Source organism: Poecilia reticulata, chromosome 6 (genome assembly GCF_904066995.2).
Source record: "Poecilia reticulata chromosome 6, P_reticulata-male-v2, whole genome shotgun sequence".
Lineage (NCBI taxonomy): Eukaryota > Metazoa > Chordata > Actinopteri > Cyprinodontiformes > Poeciliidae > Poecilia > Poecilia reticulata.
The window spans coordinates 26,513,899-26,529,898 of NC_088835.1; the positions used below are offsets into that span (position 1 = coordinate 26,513,899).

Consider the following 16,000-nt stretch of genomic DNA (forward strand, 5'->3'; position numbering starts at 1 on the left):
CTCTAGTTATTGGAACAGACTCATTCTGTGATGAGGCTGGACTGGCACCAACCCGGTGCGTTTACACTGCAAAAACACAAAATCCTACCAAGTAACTTTGGTCTAGTTTCTAGTGCAAATATCTAAGTACACTTGAAATAAGTTAAACTAATTTAAAAGTAACTTTTCAGCAAAATATAGAGGCTTAAGTAAATAACTCCTTAATACTGATGAGAAAGTTCAAGTTGTATTGGCAGATAAATTAACTTGTAACATGGGAAAAATGTTGTAAGTGAAAAAATCTACTGATGGAATTTGTACTTTATAATCACTTTTAATTGATTATTTACTTAAAACAAGCTTCTATATCTTACTGAAAAGTTACTTGTAAGTCAGTTTTGTCTTATTTCAAGTTTACTTAGTTATTTGCACCAGAAATTTGACCAAAAATACTTGGTAGGATTTTGTGTTTTTGCAGTGTTAAAAGACAAAGGTATTTATGAAGACCAAACAAAGTAAAATTAAACACAAAATTTAAATTGACTGCTTCAATAACTTACAAACATTGCAAAACATGAGAAAAAACCTCAAAACACAAACTAATTTCAACCGTATCAGAACTTAAAATACATTGAAAGATACTGAAACAATAAGAGACAATAAAAATACATGTAAACAATATTAAATCATTCTCCAGTGCAGATTTTTTTTTAAATTTACACGATCAATCATCACTGTGACTTCAGACAGATTCCAACAGTGATTTGTTCTGTACGCAGCTGGTTGCTTTAGGTAACGTGAAAGAGATAATAAAAGTTCGTCTTGTATTGAAAGCAGGTGATAAAAGGCCAAACGGTTTATGTGAGGCCCAAATTTTATGCAAAGATGAATGTGAAGATGTTCCACCCGTTGTTTGCTAATTGCTGCTGGCTAGTCTGTAGGAGTTGAGGAAGGCGGCGCGACGCCCCGAATGGGAGATTCAAGAATTTCTCAATCATTCACAAAAGAATCAAAGCAACACTGTTACTGATGAAGGAATAACATTATAGCATCACATAAAACTCAAAAAAGTTGATTTTACATATCACTGCCCACTTTAAAAAATGTTTTGTTAAAAAGAAATCTATTTCAAATTGTTACAATAAAGAAAAACTGAATTGAAATAATACATATGGACGTGCTGCAACATAAACAATCCAAAGATGATTGAATAAAAACTACTTTTGAAAAGTCCTGGTACGTTTGATGATCTAAAGATCGGTCCTGTGCTGTTTTTGCATCGTTTGCTGCTGTAGCTTTAGCCCGTCTTTTCTCAGTGTGCGCCCTTAATTTCAACTCTGACACAAACCTGATTAACTATTCCTGCAGATCTATAATTTCTCTTTAACTTCACAGCCTCTAAGCCAGGAGCAAATAATCAAAGCAGCATGACAGACAATAGTCAGGCGTTGTGTGAGGTGGCAGCGACCGGATGCTTCATTACAGAGACGGTGACACGGGCTGGGCTGTGGACTAACACTGAGCTGTGGTGGTTCTGCCGGGTTACAGGGACTCGCAAGTCTCTGCAGCTGTTTAAAAAGAGGACAAGGCAGCTGTTCAGCAAGTGTCCTCTGGAATTAAGAGCGTGGAGCATGACTCCGATTAGCTGCCATGTGAAAGAGACTCTTTCTTGTCTCAATAAGAACATTCCCCACAATTAAGAGGATGTGTAGCGCTCTGTTTGTCTCCTGCAGGCGACCTTGTCTGACTACCTGGGAGTTTGAGATGAACAACAACCACACTGTAAAACCTTTGAGTTGTGTCTACTCTCTTCTACTCTGTAAATCAAATACATTTATCCAGTTTTAGATTTTGAACCTAAATGTGAGTTTGTGAAAGATAAAACTTACAGCAGTAAGTTGTGTTAACTTATTAATTTAGTCAAACCTCCAAGAGTTGAATCAACTGAGTTTTTAGGTTAGCACTAAAAAAACTGAAAGTGGAAACTATTTCCCAGAATGCTTAGCGGCATGTTTCTGTCTCCTGAGGTGGAAGTGCGTCACGTTGATCTGACTCTGGTGTTTTATTAAATGTTCATTTTAATGCAATTCTCAGTTAGCAAAGCTTGAGGATAATGTCCTGATCACACTAAATGTTTCTGAGCTGAATTCATTGGGATGTTTAATAAAATTCATCATCAGATCAGAAATTTTGTTCCTGCAGTTTGAAACAAGATTTTAAATTATTAAAGTAAAGTAAGCATTTGTTTTAACTTGATATTGTGAGTAAAATAATAGAGAAATGTGGCTCTCTAACTATTTTTCTTTCTAGCATATTGTGAAATAATTATTTGGTTTAAATTGCAGCATTAAGTTAAAACTCACAATTCATGATTAATGAGGTTAAAAAAAAACGTTTAGGCAATTTGTTGTTAAATCAACTTCATGAACTTTAATTTCTAAGTTGAAACCAAAACTATTTTCTTGTGACTTAAATTGCATTTTCAGGTTAAACCACCTTCACATGTTTTACAGTGCATGCACTGCAAAAAAACTCAATCTTACCAAGTTTTATTGGTCTAATATATTGCAAATGTCTTAGCACACTTGAAATAACACAAGCTAACTTAATAGTAACTTTTCAGCAAAATATGGACACCTGTTTTAAATAAATACTTAACGGCGCAAAGAACATTAAGGAATTAAATAATCCTCTGTATCGTGCTAAAAAGTTACTTTTAAGTTTGTTTTATTTCACGTTTTCTAATATATTTGCACTAGAAACCAAACCTTGGTAAGTTTTTGTGTTTTTGCAGTGTACGATGCATGGAGTCAAACCACTACAGGTCACCAAAATGCCAATGTTAAGTGTTACCTTTTTTATTGCAGTTGCCAAGAAACAACAAGTGGAAAAATAAAAGTGTTTTGTAATGGAAGAAATAAAATTTTCCATGGAATAAATGTTTACTGGGGAAATTCAGCTGAAAATATGAGAGGAGCGGGAAGCCTTTGGCTCAGCAGGGACGCCAACTGAGCAGAAAGGAACATCACTTCAGTAACCTCTTTTATGGTACAACCACAAAAGCCAATTCCGGATAAAGCTTCCCAGGATGCTCAGTTTTCCAAACACACCAGAAAGAAAACCAGAGAATATGAACAATGAAATGTCTTCCTTAAGGTTTATTTCCACCGCAGGACGTTACTGGTAATTTACACTGGAAAACAATGGAAAAATCAACGTTTGTCGAGAAGCTCTTTTAAGTAGCCAAACAAGACCAGCTTTGCATGTCTACTTTGTCACAAAAAGGCAAGTCACCCGCTGAGACGTGCAGGTTTTATGACTCCTGTGTCATTAACAAGGCATTTGTCCTTCACGCTGGTTTGGACAGAAACAGCTAAATTCTCAACTTACCTTCTTGGAACCTATTATTTTCCCTCTAGTTTCCTGACAGTACCTTCCCTTTTCTCCCTGGTCTGTTTCCATTTTCTCTTCTTCTCCTCCAGGATGAGTCACTGCCAGCGTCAACACAACTCTAGATCAGTGGTTCTTAACCATTTTTGAGGTACCGAACCCACCAGTTTCATATGCGCATTCACTGAACCCTTCTGTAGTGATAAATAAAATATGATTTTTTCCCCACAAATTCAAGACATAGGGGTGACCCAACTAGACACCCCAAGATCACTAAATCTTCTTAAAAGGTAGAGTCTCTGAGAACAGTTGTTCAAAATATAGTCAGTGTTTTCAGCAAAGCTGAGCTGACTGTCCAGGAACGACCCAAGGTATTTAAAATTTGCCACAGTTTCAACAGGTTGGCCATCGAGGGAAACTGAAACCACTTTAAGGTCTTTAGATTATTTAATTAGCTCTACATTCTTAAGAGAATTAATAATAAATAATAAAGACTTTGCGGTATTTTGATTTAGTAATGTAATTATATTAGTTGTGTTACCACCCCCACGCCACTAGAGGCAGTAACAACCCCGAAAAGATGTAGAAGTACACCGAAAGCTACAGAATTTGGTAAAAACGGTGAGTTTTGCTGAAGTAATTAAAGACACAAGTTCAAATCCCTGCTGAGAGTGGAGCTCCTTCAATCAGGGCTCCTCTGATTGGCTAAGCAATGTAACGTGATCCTCTGATTGGTTAAGCAATGTAATGTGATCGTCTGATTGGTTAAGCAATGTAATGTGATCCTCTGATTGGCTAAGCAATGTAATGTGATCCTCTAATTGGCTAAGCAATGTAACGTGATCTCTGATTGGCTAAGCAATGTAACGTGATCCTCTGATTGGTTAAGCAATGTAACGTGATCCTCTGATTGGCTAAGCAATGTAACGTGATCCTCTGATTGGCTAAGCAATGTAACGTGATCCTCTGATTGGTTAAGCAATGTAACGTGATCCTCTGATTGGCTAAGCAATGTAACGTGATCCTCTGATTGGCTAAGCAATGTAACGTGATCCTCTGATTGGCTAAGCAATGTAACGTGATCCTCTGATTGGCTAAGCAATGTAACGTGATCCTTTGATTGGTTAAGCAATGTAATGTGATCGTCTGATTGGTTAAGCAATGTAATGTGATCCTCTGATTGGCTAAGCAATGTAATGTGATCCTCTGATTGGCTAAGCAATGTAACGTGATCTCTGATTGGCTAAGCAATGTAACGTGATCCTCTGATTGGCTAAGCAATGTAACGTGATCCTCTGATTGGTTAAGCAATGTAACGTGATCCTCTGATTGGCTAAGCAATGTAACGTGATCCTCTGCAGCAAGTGATGGCAAAGCGGCGCGTCATCACGACTTTACACAAGTGTGTCTTTATCTCCGCAGCAGAGGCTCCGCCGAACCCCTGAGACCGACTCACCGAACCCCTGGGGTTCGATCGAACCCAGGTTAAGAACCACTGCTCTAGATCTTCATACTTTTCAAAAATTATCATCTACCTAGTGATTGTTATTGCTGACGTGCTACAAATCTATTGTTATTAAATTTTCTTAGCAAAAAATATTTATTTTCCACATTCTCAAATAATAGCTTACTCTGTGAGCTATTGCTTCTAAATTTGTCTTTCAAATATAATAATGGTATTTTGATGAAAACTACAGAACATATCTTCAAAAAAATAAGATCTTTGTTTCTGCATTGCAATCTGGAAACTACACTGTAAAACATCTACAGGTGGTTTAACCTGAAAATGAAAGTCCACCTGCTGCCTTGAAAATGCAATTTAAGTCACAAGAAAACTGTTTTGGTTTAAACTCAGAAATTAAAGTTCATGAAGTTTATTTAACAACAATAGACAAATTGTCTTAACATTGTTTTTTTAACTTTGGTAATCCTGTGAGTTTTAACTTAATGCTGCAATTTAAACCAAATAATTATTTCACAATATGCAATAAAAAAAACAGCTTTTTCTGGTGATTTTTTATTCTGGGATTGATTCAAAGCTTTTTCTCTGGTTTCTTTACTTTTGTAACCTTTCAGAAATGTTTAAATATCAGTATAACAAAGACTTGTGGATGTCTACAATCCTCTTTTTGACATGTTTCTGAATTTCTTTGTTGTTTCTCATAATGTCAAATCAGGAGAAAATGTGTTTGAGGTTTTTCATTAAGTCTGCAAATCCACAGTTTGGCTCCATTTACTGTAAATATTCACGTTTAACCTCAATAGCTTACAAACTACAACGTTTGTGCTTAATCAAATACTTAAAACCTTATAATAATACACTTCTGAATTTGAAAAAGTATTTCAAAAATATTCCTCTCAAATGGAAATAATCTGGTAATCCTAACTGAAAGACAGGAAAGTATACAGGTCATGTGATGAAGTTCATGTGAACATCTAGTTTTAACTGCAGGTAAAGTAGTGATTTTCTTTTTTAAAGAACAACCCGAGTCCTTTTAAATTTTTTGTTCCTGTACCAACAAACTGCGGTCACTATTTTTGAACCAAAGCTTTTTAAATCTACTCAACGATAATCTGATATCGTCAGATTATCAGCGTCACAAAGTTTTGAAGCAGAGCAAAGTTGTTAGTAAAAGTTGTTGGTAGTGGTGAGGCCAGGTCAAGGTGAACTGATTGTGCTGCTTCTTGAACGTTGCTAATGATGAGTGAGGCGTTTCAGTTTGTCCCCCACTTTGCCCTCCTGATCAACCCTGCTTTAAACCAGCTCTCTATCGGATTAAACTGGGCCTGAGGGAGGGAGCGCGGGCAGCGGTAACCTGGACAGAGGGTAAAAACGGGGTCAACCAACTGTTTCAAGTGAAAGTGGAATTTGGGGCATCTGTGTTTGTTTGTAAGTAGGTATGTTTGGGACGGAGTCCAACATCCTGAACAGCCTGAGGGGCAGGGCAGAGGTTAGTCATCGCAGACCCAGAGAAACGGCCCGCTGACTTTTATAGGTGAAATCCAGTCATACACTGCAAAAACACAAAGTCTTACCAACTGTTTTTAGTGCAAAGATCTTAGTACACTTGAGAAAAGAGAAAACTAACTTACAAGTAAAGATATGGAGGCTTGTTTAGAGTCAATAAGTCATTAAAATTTATTTTAAAAAGTACTTGTTCCATTGGCAGATTATTTCACTTATCCCATGTGCCAAAATAAAGGCGCGTGGGCCAAATCCGGCCCGCCATATCTTTTTATTTGGCCCTCTAGATTCTACATTAAAAGCTAAGTGTGCTTAAATGTTATGTTTTGAATAAAATCAATGCAGTTTTTATCTGTTTGCTGCCAAATTATATCAATAATTCTCTCCAGTTTCTTGAGAATTATTGTGGGAATTCCCGCAAAATCAGCAAATTCCTGCACTTTTATTGTGCTAATAATTGGAAGTTTCAGGGCCGCACAGTGGTGCAGTTGGTAGAGCTGTTGCCTTGCAGCAAGAAGGTTCTGGGTTTGATTCCTGGCCCCAGTCCTTCTGCATGGAGTTTGCATGTTCTCCCTGTGCATGGCGGGTTTTCTCCGGGTACTCCGGTTTCCTCCCACAGTCCAAAAACATGACAATCAGGTAAATTCTCCCTAGGTGTGTGTGGTTGTGTGTCCTGTGTGTCTCTGTGTTGCCCTGCGACAGACTAGCGACCTGTCCAGGGTGACCCCGCTTCTCGCCCGGAACGTTAGCTGGAGAGGCACCAGCACCTCCTGACCCCACTGAGGGACAAGGGTGTAAGAAAATGGATTGAATTGGAAGTTTATTGCAGATTTTTCTCAAAATTGTCAAAAACATTCTTGCTTGTACTAAACAGCTGCCTCAGCCTTAATTGAATTCAGATTAAAGTCCATGATCTATTTAGCAAGTAATAAGTCGCATTTACCGTCATAAATAAGGGCAAATATTTCCAAATTAGTACCAGAAACACTTTGATTTTTATTGCAAAAAAGTCACAAGTATCATGAAATCCTGGAGGGACTGAAAAGATGTTCAGTATTGTTATTTAAGTTTAAGAATTCATTGATATTTGAACAGTTTGTGAACCGGTTTTATCAATACACAACCGGCCCTTTAAGAGCGTTCATGATTTTGATTTGGCCCAAAACCAAAATGAGTTTGAAGTTCCTGATTTATAACATGGCAAAACGTCTGAAATAATCTGCCAGTGGAATAAATACTTTTTCATCAATATTAATGAATTATTTACTTGAAAAAGCTCTGATCTCTTATCTTGCTAAAGATAAAAAAAAATATCTTAGCACACTTGAAATAAGACAAACTTAAAAGTAATTTTTCAGCAAAATACGGCCACCTGTTTCAAGTAAAATATTTTTTAATATTGATGAAAAGTTAGCAGATAAAGTAACCTGTGACCATAGAAACATGTATTGCTTTAAGTGAAATAATCTGCCAAAGAAACTAGTATGTTTTCATCAATATTAATTATTTAATTAGTTACTTAAATCAAGCCTCTGTGTCTTGCTAAAAAGTTACAAAACTAACTTAAAAGTCTTATTTCAGGTGTACTAAGATATTTGCACTAGAAACTAGATCAGAAATACTTGGTAGGACTTTGTGTTTTTGCAGTGCATGTGTTCAGTCTCAGGTTTTCACATGGAGAATAATTTCTCTCTCTTCTCTTTCCATGTGCAGAGACGATATGAGAACACAAAATGTAACCGTGCTTTCTTCTGAAAACCTTTCCAGCTCCCTGAAAGTAAAACATGGACTTTTTTCCTGTGCAGGTGGAAAAGACATTATGATCTAAAACCGGACACACATGATTTTTCTGCAATATTAAACTGATGATCTCTGAAATGAAATGCCGAAAGCAGATCTCCAGATTGGACCAAAGTTTGAGACACAGGACACCGCAGCGCTCCAGGAGCTGCCCCCTGTGGCCCACCTCTGAAACTACGCGGGGGTGAAAGGTTACTGCTGTGACAGTGCCGGATCATCTGAGGGTCTCTCTTCTACCCCAAAAGCAAAACACCCGAGGGCAGAATGTGGGGCTCGTCTGGCCACCCCAACCTGAATCCCCAGGATCCCGGCAGGGAGGCAGGGACCCCAGGATCAGGGCCCTCCTCCTGCTGCACAAATACAGACGAGGTCGTGGGTCATGTGGGGAGCTCAAACAAGGCTTTCATCCCGTAGAAGCTCATTTCAGGGGAATGTGACTCTTTCTTCATCTAGATAGGAGTCCTGGCCGAGCCCTGTGTGGCGGCGATGAGCCCCGGATTGACAGACTTGTTCTCTCAGACGCGTTTGTTTTGCTTTGACCCTGCGCCTCTGTGCTCTCCACTTTGCGTGGACCAGACACTGCGGTGGGAAGATCAGGCCGGATCGAGCCACACATGGCATTCGGTTACAGTCCAAACATTCGCCATCAGCGTATCAAAGAGGAAGGCTGCAGAAGTGCAGCGTGGAAAGAGAACGCCGCCGCATTTTTAGCCGATATCTTAGACGTGAGGAGACGAGAGGACATCTTCAGAACAAGACTATTACCCTGAGTATTTTCTTAGCTTTATAACGTTGCATTATGGGTAATTTGGTAATCGTATTGTAGATAACCCATTTTACTTATGAAGAAAGAAACATTTATCAGGATGTTCCTGCAAACAATCAACATTTATAAGTGGAAAAGAATCCATTTAATTGTTTTTACAAAATAAAAGTGTAGACAATGCATCTGTGTTCAGCCCCCTTTTCTCTGATGCCCCTAAATAAAAGAATAAAAGCCAATGCAACCAATTTCCTCTCAAAAATCAACTGTAATCCAGCTGTAATTTAATTTTCTTTATAAATTATGTCTTTTCTACAAAGTGAATACGTTGGTGAAATGAATTAACATAATTTTAGAGTAAAAACCACTTTGCCATAAAACAACAATATATCTTAAGACATTTAAGCTAATTGTAAAAAGGAATAAAAAATCTGACTTAAAATGCATTTATGTAATATAAAACACCAAGACTGTTAAATATTTCATATTTTCATAAATCAACTGTAATCCAGATGTTTGTAATTTAACTTTCTTCTAAATAAAGTTATGTGAAGTGAACACACAGTGAAAGGAAATAAAATTAAAAAAAACACATTAATATGTCATAAATAGTACAATATGTTTTAAGACATTTACATCTTTTGTAAAGGGGAATAACAAGTTCTAGTCAAAAGTGCGTTCATAGAGTAAAGCAACACCAAGGGTGTTAAATATTTAAAACGTTCATAACTGTACTGTAATCCAGATGTTTGTAATTTAACTTTCTTCTGTTAGTGTTAGAAATGAACATTAATATGCCATGAATAGCACAATACATGCTAATAAATGTGCACTTGTAGTAAAAGGAAATGGATTTATGTGTATCAAGTTTAACACAGTTGAATTAACACTCACAGTTTTGCTGCTTTAGTACCAAATAAGTCTGAAAAGTGTGGCATGCATCTGTGTTCAGCCCCCTTTTCCCTGACACCCCAAATAAAATCCATTTCCTGTCATACGTGAACCGTAGTGCAGCTGTTTGCAACTTAATTACAAACATTTCGCTCTCTGTGAAGTGAAAATAAATCGCAAAACTCAAACAACACTGATGAGGTTATGAAGTATTTTTGTGAACGAAATGCTTTGATCAGAAGAGACCAAAACGGTTTGTTTTGTGCAAACCCGTTGTGTGTGGAAAAGTTTCACGATTGTTAGAAGATCTTCAGACATTTGCTTCTAGAAAACAGTTTCTTCCCACATGACAGTTGTCTGCCAAACTCCCAATGAAAAACTTTGAGGTTTGAAACTGTAAAATGAAAACATGTAGTAAAGATCAAGTCATATCAGTTTCTCTTATGAGGTAAAAAGGACAGAAGTCAAATTAGCTTCTGAGCTAAAAGTGTAAAAACTGAGCATGTTTTCCAGCTGCTGGTAGCACTTAACACACAACCACATGGAAATGCAATAAGTGCTATTTTTCAACTCAAAGCATTTGACTTGCATTAGATTGGTCTTGAGTTTGAGTCCCTGTGTGAAAGGAAGTGAACAGCAGCTGGACTCTGAAATGAAAGAGAGCAAAAATTCCCCACATATTTTATTAAAAAAAACAAAAAACATAATAATGTAGAAAAGTTTCTGGTTGTATGTGAGATGTAAAAACTCAGTGTAATATAAAAATAATGTATACATTTAATAGATGTATGCATGTGTTTGTACTTAGAAAGTAGACATGTTTAATGCTTCGTCCTTCATATAAATTTTTGTAAATGTAATCTGGCTTTTTATGTAAAGTAACCAGAGGGGGAACAGCAGAGGCTGATGGGGATGTTATTAAAAAACAACAATAAGTTGTGCATGACTTACTCCAGAACTGACTGGATGAAGTTGCTCATGCAAAACTAAAACTTCAGAAAAGATAGACTTACAGTGGAAAACCGATTTGGAAGCGCGAACGATTATTAAAGACAAAATAAATACATTTCTAAACGTATCACAGCGCGACAGAAAACCTAGAAGACAAAAATCAAACTTGATCGTGAAGTGTAAAAATGTGAACAGTGTAAAAGGGAAGATCAACTGAAGAAGTTGTAAAGGTGAAGCAGTAAAATGTCAGAGCGGCTCAGAGTCAGCTGATGCAGCTGCAGCCGATCTCAGAGAGGAACCTGAACCGGAGCGACGCTGCAGCCGACAGTTCATCTTTCACTTCTGTTTAAAAATGATTTTCAATTTATCTAAAAGGAGTGTTGCTTTGATTCCTTCATGCATGTTTGATAAAGCCCTTTAATCTCCATGGCAACCATGGCAAAACGCCTGGTTGGACCTAACCCCGCCTCACACAGAACCCCGTCCTCATGACTCCCCCTCTCAGCTCCTTCAGACTAGCCAGCAGCAATTAGCAAACACCTGTTGGAACTGAGCATCTGCAGATCTCATTATAGGAGCTACTTCTCAATGAAACTCTGAGAAAAATGCTGTTAAAGGGTTAATAGAGGAGCCATGCTGGGATGACTTCCTGAAGGCGGAGTCTCGGAAAGAGCAGGAGTTTTTAAGGAGTTAAATCACAAAGTCAAATTTCTTTTATATTACATATTATATATACAACTGAAGTTAATCTAGTTACTTGATTGCACTATAAAATGGCACCATGTGTCTGGAAAACATACAATACCGCCCCTTTAAGCGCCACTTTCAGCTACTTTACCATAAAAAATCCAATTAAAATACAAAAAATGTAAACATTGAACGGTAGAAACGCTTTTGCAAGACACTGTGTATAAATAAAACATTAAAAAACAGGCAGACCATGGAGTTTCCTGTCTGAAAACTATGAATTAATGCGTCTTTTGCCTCAAAATAACATAAAAGCTGACAGAACTTTTCTTTTTTGTAAATGTATAAAACCATGGACTTTGTTAAGTAATCAGTTAATAAATTCTTCATTTCTGATGGCACTATAGTTTTAAATGACCAAAGCACAGACTGACAAATAGGAAACAAAAATTACTTTTTTACCTTATTAAACTATTGCTAGATCAACATATTGATGTAATTACGTATTAATGCCATTTTTAAATAATATTCTGATTACTTTTAGATAATCCTTCCACCTACAAAAATTTTAAAAAGAACTATAGCAGTACAATGGCTATTAATTTACTCTGTAAATCTGGCCTTTAACCAGTTAGTCTTAGTTTTTTTATTATTATAATTATTATTTGCACCTTTCATGCAAAGTTGAGCACCAGAAATTACAGATTTGAAAACACTAAAATGAAGAAAAAACTGTTAAAATGTGACTTTAAATTAGCTTAATCTGCAACCAAAGATGTTTGAATGGCATTAATGAGCCAATTTTACTTTATAAAAATAACAAATGACTACTAGAAATGGAGAAATGTTGATTTTAAATGGCTTAAAATGATATCAACATCTTGCATCTTGCTCTTTATGCTGATGAGGAGCATCAGCTTCACGCGTCTGTATGCTGCTGCATCAGTGATGGATTGAACATTTGCTTCTCTCTCCTGGGTTAACCGTCCAGATAAAGAGTGGAGGGCAGAGGGCAGCACAGCGTCCCCTCTGTCTGCTCCTCTTGGTTCTGTTTATTGGATTAAACATCAGTACAACCACTGCCTCTCTCCGTTTTTTCCTCCTCTCCCCTCATCGCCGCTTAATTTGATCAGAGAATCTGCTGATGCAGTGTGTGCCCCGCTCATGTGAAAGTCATTTAAACCTACGCAATAAAAAGACGGAAAATAAATCCGGTCTCCCTTTCACTCTCGAAGCCACGCAGAGGACGAACGTGCATCACAGCGCTGCTCTGTGGGAGCAACATACCTGCCGAAAACTCAGCAACTCAGGCTGCAGCCACAAGTCTGATCTCTAACTTCACCGCCAGTTATTTTTTTCAAAAAGGTGAAAAAAGGCGACATGTTAAGAACACGAGCGACATGAACAACCTACATGTGACCTGGAAACGTTTCTAAACATATCCGGTTTCAGAATCATTAGCAGACAAACCGTTCCTATGGTTTAAGGTTATTCTGATGAGAAAACAAAGAGAATTTTTCTGGTTTTGAGGGGGGGGAAAAAATCCAGGAAATGCTCTGCTGCCCCTCCTCCACCTGTTGCTGAAAAGCTATCTGAACATTTTCCTGAAGACAAATTGGAGTTTTTGTAAAAAAAAAAAAAAAAAATCCAGTTTCAAAAAAACCACAGAAAACACCCATAAGTCCTGTTTTCAAACGACAGCTGAAAATTTAAGAGATTATAGATGGATGAAGAAATATACTGCTCAAAAAAATAAAGGGAACACTTAAACAACACAATATAACTCCAAGTAAATCAAACTTCTGTGAAATCAAACTGTCCACTTAGGAAGCAACACTGATTGACAGATTGACCCTCGTCGGGTCAATCAGTGTTGCTTCCTAAGTGGACAGTTTGATTTCACAGAAGTTTGATTTACTTGGAGTCATATTGTGTTGTTTAAGTGTTCCCTTTATTTTTTTGAGCAGTATATATTAAATAAGGCCTAATTGTCTGTATGGAAGAAAAAAAAATCAGACTTTTTTCTCAGAATTTTGACTTAAGAATTCTGAGAAATTCTGAATTCTGATTTTATAATTGTGAGCAAACAAAGAGCCAGAATTCCGACTTTTATTTCAAAATTCTGACTTTTTTTTTTATTTTATTTATTTTTTACTTTAATCCAAAGCGAGAATTATGAGAAAAAAGTCTGAATTATTATTTTCAGTGGCCCTAATATTCTTCCGTAATTTTGCCTTGAACACACTGGTACAAAGTGTCATTTCCTGTAATTCTTGTTATTCCTGGAATTAACAATGTAAACATGAACAACATAAACAACATTGTGTGAATTTGAAACTAAATAATCCCATTCTAACTGAAACGACTCGTCTGTAGTCCGATTATAAATATATGTTGTTAGGGATTCAGGCTTGTTTTGCATTTCTTTTGTTCCATAGGATCAATGTTCTGAAGAGATTTTGACGCTGAAAATTGATGCTCAACAACTGAACCTTTATTGTGGAACTGGAGGAAACACTCACTCCACCTTTATTAGATTATTGAACAAATTACTGCAATCATGAAGTGAGAAGAGAAGAAACTGCTGTGTGTTACTGTTTAAAACCTACGTAAATCCACTTTTACCTCATCTCATCTATTCATGCAAAGCCTTCACCATTCAACATTTGAAATGTTAGGTGTTTATTTTTCATGAAACAATTAAATAAGAATGAAAAAATCCGACCTAATTTAGACTCTGGCTTCAATCTGAGAGCAGATGTAATCTTCAGGCCAGGAACTGGATCATCTCAGCTGCTTTATGAATCCTCCACTGTCGTTTCCGTCCTTATATTAGCGCAGAGCAACTCCACACGTCCAATTCACGTCCAGATTTCCGCTAAAACCAGGTTCTCAGAGCAGCTCAGCCTGCAGTGTTTACATGAAGCCTCTCAGCTGCTGAGGCGGCGGCGGTGAAAACCTGCTCATGTTTCCACCTGGAAGTGAGGCAGAGAGAGCTGCAGCCTGTGGGTGTCTGACAGCTGAGCCTGTGGCAGCCGGTGGCTCACATTAAGAGAGGCAGACATTTTATTTATGGGGAGAAACCGCTCGCTCGTGTTTACTTTAGCTGCGTAAAAGCTTTTTCTGTCCGGCTTCCTAATTGGGAAGCGACATCAGCTGAAACGGTTACACAGGTTTAGAATGAAAAGGGAAAACTAAGCTATATACTTTTTAATTTTGTATTTTACCCTAGACCAACAAAAAATAGAATTATACAAAAAATCAATACGTTTTCTTTCTTTATTGTACACTGTAAAAAAAACAAAAACTAATTTACTAACGGCAGCTGTGTTTGTTAGAATCTTACGATAAAATCCGTAAATTTTATTGGAATTTTATCGCATTTATACTATGAAATTCCAGAATTTTATCGTATATATACTATACATATACGTATCGTATCTGTCAACCAGAGCTGCCGAGAGTTTAACGTAAATTAGACACTTTTTTTTTTTTTACAATGCAACATTTAAATCATCTTAAAATGCATTCAAACATTCAAACATAAGTACCAGAAATCAAAGAAATTTAATTTAGGTGATAAAGCGAACAAACATGAAGAAGTAAATTAATAATGTTCATTATTGAAAGCTCAGAGCTTCATTTAAGATTTTTTTAAATATAAGCAAATTATAACATGATGATTAAAACAACGAATAAAAATCAGGGGGGAAAAGACTCATTTTAGGTTTTTTCAATATATTAAAATAAACGAGTTGTGTGCGTAAAACTGTCAGAAAGAAACGAAAAATAGTAATAATATGTGGGAAACGTCACAAGCTGTGACTCAACAACCCGCGTCCTAATTAACGCGCTAATTATGGAAATCCAATTGAGTTCAGTCTCTTTATTTAGGAGAGTCACGTCCATAAATTCAGAAAAAGGACCAACAGTAAAGTGTAAATGACGACTTAAAAAATTATTGATGCATAATTTATATAGAATCTATAAGCGTACTGATTATATTAATTAAAAAAAAACATGATGAAAATATTAACTCAGAATATCATGGTGAGATCGTAGAGAATTAATAATATAGCTATAAGAGATAGAAGAAGGAAAATTCTTTAATTTACGCACATTTATTTACGCGGGTTTATTTGGATGAACGACCTCAACTATTAATTATTATTATTATTATTATTATTATTATTATAGATCCGTGCTGTTAAACTATGCTACCGCAGGAACGCCTCTCATGGCTGCCGCCTGTAAGTTTGTTTGAAGCATCTTAGAGGCCTCATCTTGTTCTCCGGCTGTTTAATGTCAGAAAAATAAAAGGGCGCAAATTTCCCCCGCTGCGTCTTTTGATCAACTTGCGACAGCGCGCACTGTAAATATGTGTTATTTTAACAGTAAATGTTCACAACAGATTTCTTTTTTTTTTACTGTTTAAACAATGTTTATGTGAGCCACATACTGCAGTTCATCGTGTTACTGTAAATTTACACTTATATTGACATTTCAATCACGTTAACAAAAAAAAAAAAACAACCGTTACGAAATGAAACCGGCTCCTAATTAAGAGGAATATT

General features: G+C 36.7%; 1 long non-coding RNA gene across 2 annotated transcripts in view; it reads right to left on the minus strand.

Moving 5' to 3' along the window:
• Window positions 1-16,000, minus strand: part of LOC103466405 (uncharacterized) — a 76,284-nt gene that overhangs the window by 17,945 nt on the left and 42,339 nt on the right. The gene's annotated exons all lie outside the window — the stretch shown is intronic.